This window comes from Chelonoidis abingdonii, chromosome 5 (assembly GCF_003597395.2).
Source record: "Chelonoidis abingdonii isolate Lonesome George chromosome 5, CheloAbing_2.0, whole genome shotgun sequence".
Lineage (NCBI taxonomy): Eukaryota > Metazoa > Chordata > Testudines > Testudinidae > Chelonoidis > Chelonoidis abingdonii.
Window position 1 is genome coordinate 2,613,054 of NC_133773.1, and position 6,473 is coordinate 2,619,526.

The following is a 6,473-nucleotide window of genomic DNA, read 5'->3' on the forward strand; positions in this document are numbered from 1 at the left end:
CACAGAACTAAAGAATCGCAAGGCGAGCAACCGGCAGGGGAAGGGAGTTCGGGGCCCTCCTCGTGGCCATATAAGCAGCCCACCGTGCTGGATAGGCCTGGAGAGGACATGATGGTGCCAACCTGGTTCCTGTCCCCTGCTCTGCCACAGACTCCCGTTGAACCTTGGGTGAGTCACACAACTTCTCTGGGCCCTCGCATCCCCCTTTGCAATGGGGTACAGACCTGAGCCCATCCCACATGCATGGAGAGAGGGAAGGATGCAAGTGCAATGATAGTGCTATAGTGGTTGGGGCCAGTACTCCTCCCAGAGAGGCACATCCCAGCCCTTAGTCTCGTGTTTACCCAGAGGCTTTGGACCCTGGCCTAGGCGGGTGGTGGTGCTGGTCGACGTTCTGCTCCAAAGCGTGGCTGAAAATCGGGCTCACGTACTGAGGGGATCAGTTGGGGTAGCATCATGGGGCTGTCCGTCCTGCCCCTCCTCCCCGCGACTGTCTGTGCTACCCCAGCGACGAGCAGACGCAGCCCCTGCCCGAGTGTGCTCCTGGGTGGGCTTTGGGTCAGGGCCAGCTCTAAGGCACCAGCAAAACAAGCCAGGTGCTTGGGGCAGCCCACATTCCAGGGGGGCTGCATTTGGGCCATGCCCTTTTCTTCTTTTTTTTTTTACCACTTCCATCCCCTCTCAAACCCTGCAGAAGCGAAGCTCACGGAGCAGCCTAGGATCCAGCCTGGGAGCTGAGAACCCAGCAGGACACTGGAGCTGAAATGTCCTTGTCTAGCTCCCCTCCTATGGGGACAGCCCTGGACGCATGGAGAAGACCTATCTTTCCACAATGCCCTTGGCTCACGTATCAAACAGGAAGGGAATGAGGTAGCGAGCCATGCTGTCGAGTCGAAAGGGGTGGCGCTGTGAATGGGGAACAAGTGTTGCCCAAGAACTAGAAGGCTTGCCCAGATGTCCCCTTCAGAAGACTTCCCCAGACTGCCTTAGGATACTGGTGTACACCTCACTTGCTGCCCACAAAGAAGGAAAGGGATGGAATATAAGACAGTGCCCCCATCTATCTGAAGCTAGCATAGGGAAGTACATGGATCCACTAAAAATTGTAAAATGAAAAGTAAAGGGCAGGGGAGCGCTCTGCTTAAGGGGACTCGGCACATTAGTATACAGTATCAAGGCCGTAGGAGATTTCCACTTCTGACCATGGGAAGCAGAAATTCTGACTTTCTTTCCGATAGCTACTCTAACTCCCCAACCTGGAATTGCATTCAACAGACATATGCCTCTTTTATTAAAGTTTTATTTGTTAAAGGGGAAAAAAAAGTGATATGCAATTGGGAATTCCCCAAGAAACAAACGAGTTGGAAAAAAAGAATAATAAAGGACCTCAACTTTTCCTGATTTATGGAGGGACACGTCTTAATATATAACGCCTCCAGAGACCCTCCCATCAACCAAAAGCTGAAATGTCACTTTACTGGTTCTGTAACCGCATGATGGGATCGATCCTGTTGTGTTCTGTGCACATCCAAAAGCTCCTGCTGAACTGACCACCCTGGGAAGATTACAGTGACCCAGGGCTGGGGTGGCAGAAAAGTGTGGGTGTGGGGGAGCCTCAGGGCTGGAAGTCATGATGTGGGGGAGCCGGGCTGGGTCGGGCCAGCCAAAATTTTTTTTTGCTTGGGGCAAAAAACCTAGAGCGCCCTGGTTGGTTCACTGGGGCCCCAGGGAGTGCAGGCTGGTCTCCTTGCCACTGCTGTCAATCGGGATGTGCTTATCAGCAGGGAGTTGAGGCTGTGGACCCCCAATGTGGGTCTGAGATGCATGCAGCCACCCTTCCCAGCCTCACCAGGGCGTGGGGAACTTCCTGACCTGTCAGCAGTCTCTTCCCTCCCGCCCATACGGTTGGTGGACGACAGGGCCTGCTCGGGCCCGTTCCTGTAACCTGGCTCAGGTACCGGCCCTGCTCAGGCAAACTCAGCATTATGGGAGGATAATCCCGTAGCCCCAACCTGGATAGGGGTTCCAGGCGCTCCCCCAGGTGATTCTGTCACTCATCAGTGAGGACTGCCAATCGCCTCCCTTGCAGTGGGGTCTGGCAGGCCACAGGTCCAGGTTCTGCTGCTGGGCTGCTGACATTTCCCCCAGATCATGAGGAAAAAGTGGACAGAAGTTGTGGCCTTCGGTGTCGACCCGGTCCCCTCCCCAGCTCCAGGCTGCTGCAGTAGGGTGATCCTGTGGGCTGAGGGGCAAGAGCCCTGACATTCCCCCACAGGTGTGACCCCTGTGCCTGGGATGCGTGGCCAGACCTCTCATGGGAGGGGATGCCAGGAGCTGGGAGCCCTGGAACCCTCTCACTATGTCTCCCATCCCCAGAGTTCCCCTTAACACGACCAGGGCCCAGGATGGAGGAAAGGACTGGCCTGGTTTAACAGCACTTCAGCCCAGGGCAGGTGCTACGCTCCCCTACTTTCTGCCTGCTTGGGTCCTCCTGGCCGCACTGCCTTGGGCAGGGCCTGCCCCCCAGCTCCTCAAGCGTGGTGAGAGTTTATCGGTTTGGGGGACCCTGACCGGCTCCTGCCCCTGTCGGCGCCGCTCAGCCTGGGACAAAGTCCGCCCCTGCAGCCTCTCCGCGCGTGTCTCCGTCTTCTCGAGACGCTGGTGGCCACCGTATGGAGCGTGGTGGATACGCTGTCTGCATGCGCACTCCTATTCCAGGGCTGCAATTGGCTGAGCTGCTCCCGCTGGAGCAGACCCTGGTGTTCAACTGGGCAAGTAGCGAGGGAGGCGCTGGCAGTGGGCACTTGGTCTTCGCGTGCGGATGGTGGTCAAGCGTTTGTGAAAAGGGAATCCCTAAAACTGACCGACACTATTGCTGCGCTTAGCCTTCAGTGTGAAGGGTTACATCAGAATACAACTCCCGATTGAGACTAGCAAATTCTTGGATAGCATTGTTTTTTCAGAATTAACAAGATATTCATTGCATTTTAATTTGTCAGATAAGAAATAGAATGGATCAAAATGCTGCATAGGTATATTGACAATATTCTAGTTAGACATACCCAGAGCTGTGATGATCAGCTCTTCACCTCCAAACCTACCCATTCCCCACATAACAGGTGGTTAAATTAGTAACAAGGTTTTAATCTTCTAAGGGGGGTCATCAAGCATGTCCAAATGGACCTTAGCGTCCAGAAATCGTGGGGCCTGCATGAACCCTCTAAAGCTTAATACCACTATTATATTCGCGCCACCAGCAAAATTCCAGGTTTTGGCTCCTCTGGTCCCCACACCTTCCCTGGGGAACACCAAAGATCAGAGCCTGAGTCTCCACAGGAAAGAACCGCACTTCCTTCCCCTCTCTCCACCATGACTTCTCTCTGGGCCCTAACCTGAAGTTACTGATGCCGCCTTTTACATCACAATACCAGAGCATGTTCTCTACCAAAAGCACAAATAACAAGGAAACAGAAATGATTCCGTCTCTCTTCCCCTCCGCAATCCATGGTGCCCTCCACCCTGGGCCCTGGTGTGCTGAGGGACTGCTGGGGGGCGGGAGACATGGGGAGAGGGGTCCAGGGCTCCAGGCTCTTGGGCATCCCCTCCCCCATAGAGGGCAGGGTCCTGGCCGTGCACTCCCAGGCACAGAGGCTCCTACACCCTGGGGGTGGGGGGATGTCAGAGCTCTGCTCCCCACCGCCCAGCCAGGCTCAGCCTTACCTGACAGCAGCCTGGGAACTGGTGGCAGGGACCGGGTCCGAACACAAAGGGCCACAACTTCTTATCCAGTTTGTCCTCAATGATGTCTTGGGGGTGGAGGGCAGGTCAGCAGGGGCCAAGCAGCAGGAACCTCAGACCTGGTGGCCATGCCAGGCCCCAATGATTGACAGTCCCTGGGGGAGCAGCCTGGGGCCCCCTTTCCAGGGTGGGGCTCGGGGAGTCATCCTCCCATAATGGCTGAGTGCCTGAGCAGTGCCAGTACCTGAGCAGGGTTAAGGAAGGGCCCCGGAGCAGGGCCCTGCCCCACCGAGCCAGTATGGGGCAGGATGGGGGAAGAGGGACTGTGCTGTCAGGGTCAGGAAGGTTCCCCAGGCCTTGGTGAGTGGGGGAAGGGGCTGGATGCAGCATCTCAGACCCACATCGGGGGGCTGGCCCAGCCCTCGCTCCCTGCCTGATCAGCATGCACTGCCCTCTTGGCACAGCAGGTGGCGACAGGAGACCAGCCCCGCACTCCCATGGCAGACGGCTCTGAAACCGGCTCCAGGAGCCCCAGGGGAACCCAAGCCAGGGCGGCTATAGGTTTTTTGCCACCCCAAGCAAAAAAAATTTTGGCTGCCCCCCACCCCAGCCCTGGGCTCCCTCCCGCACTCCCATGCTGTCCCAGCCCTGGGCTCCCCACCACAGCCGCACCTCATGCAGCCTGAGCCCTGGGTCACTGGTAACTTGCTCCCAGGGCAGGTCATTCAGCAGGAGCTTTGGATGTGCACAGAACACAGACAGGATCGATTTCCATATGGTTACAGAACTGCAGTAAAGTGGAACAATTTTCAGCTTGTGTGATTGGAGGATCTCTGGATGCGTATTATAAGACTGTCCTCCATAAATGAGGAAAAGTTGAGGTGCCTTTATGATTCTTTTGTTCCACTCTTTGTTTCTATGGGGAATTTGCCAATGCAATATCACTTTTCTCCCTTTAAACAAATAAAACTTTAATAGAAAAGAGGCAATAGCTGTTGAAAATAGCAATTCCAGTTGGGGAGTAGGTAGCTAAATCTGGAAAAGAAAAGTCAGAATTTCTGCTTCCATGGCTCAAAAGTGGAAATCCTCCTACGTGCCTGGTCCTGTATCTAATGCTGCTGACGTCCCCTAGCAGAGCCTCCCCTCCCTTACTTTTCATTTTAAATTTTAGTGCGATCCATGTACTTCCCTTGCTAGGCTTCAGATAGAGGGGGGCACTGTCCATTTATTCCATCCAGTTCCTTCTTTGTAGGCAATCCCTAATGCAGTCTGGGGAAGTCTTCTGAAGGGGACATCTGGGGCAAAGCCTTCTAGTCTTTGGGCACACTTGTTCCCCATTCACAGTGCCACCCCTTTCGACTCGCAGCGTGGCTCAGCTACCTCATTCCCTTTCCTGTTGATAGCTGCCAAGGGATTGCTGGGAAATGTAGTTCTTTCCCTGCTCCAGGGCTGTCCCCATAGGAAGGGAGCTAGACAAGGAATTACAGCTCCCAGTGTCCTGTGGGTTCTCAGCTCCCATGCTGGATCCTAGGCTGCTCTGTGGCTCTGCTTCTGCAGGGTTGTGAGAGGGGAGGAAGTGAGTAAAAAAAAAGAAAAGAAAAGGGATGGCCAAAATGCAGCCCCCTGGAAATGTGCTGCCCCAAGCATATGGTGGTTTTGCTGGTGCCTAGAGCTGGCCCTGACCCAAGCCCACCCAGGAGCACCTCGGCAAGGGGCTGCGTCTGCTCTTCGCTGGGTAGCACAGACAGTCGGGGGAGGAGGAGCGGGGACGTACAGCCCCTGATGCTTCCCCAACTGACCCACCTCAGTACGTGGCCTGATTTTCAGCCATGCTTTGGAGCAGAACATCGGACCAGCCACCACCCACCCGCCTGGCAGGGCTCCACAGCCTCTGGGTAAAAGCATTGAGGCTGACGGGGGAGCTTCTCTCTTGGAGGAGTATCTGGCCCCCACCACTGTAGCACTATCATTGCTGCATCCTCCCCTCTCCATGCATGTGGGGCTGGGCAAGGCTGTCACCCCACTGCAGAGGGGGATGGAGGCCCAGAGAAGTTGGGTGACTCACCCAAGGTCACACAGAGTCTGTGGCAGAGCAGGGACCTGAACCCAGAGCCGGCACCATCATTCCTCTCCAGCCCTATCCAGCACAGGTGGGTTGCTATGCCCAGCGCCCGCCCTCCCTCCCCCTCGGACTCTGCTTACGCCTTTGCCAGTTCGATTCTGCTGGAGGGATCCTTGGGTGCAGATGGGGGCTGGCCTAACCACTGGGTCACCCACCTTGCCAAGAGCAGAGGGGTGGTTAGTGCACTGCCTGTGCCAGCTACCCCTCAGGGCTGGCAGCTAGAAACATCAAGGCAAGAGGGACTAGTGTAGACAAGGCCCTAGGGCGCCGTGACCACGGGCTGCGTGGCTTTGGAGACCTGACTGCTAGAGGCCATGCTACAAGAGACCCTGGGGTTCTGCGCCAGCTGCCAAGGTGGGTGCACACTGGACTGGCCAGCTGGGATTGTGCTGCATGGAGCAGGGGCTTGAGTCAGTGGCAGGCAGTTTATCCCAGAGGGGCCCCCCCGCCGAGAACTGGCTATCATTATCCCTATTTTACAGATGGGGATAACAGAGGCACAAATAGGCGAGTGACTTGCTAATATGTCCTTTGACATTTGCCTGTTCTTCTCTCTCCATCCAGGTACTTCTGGAGAATGCTCAAGGGCAATAAAGGTATATTTCAACTAACT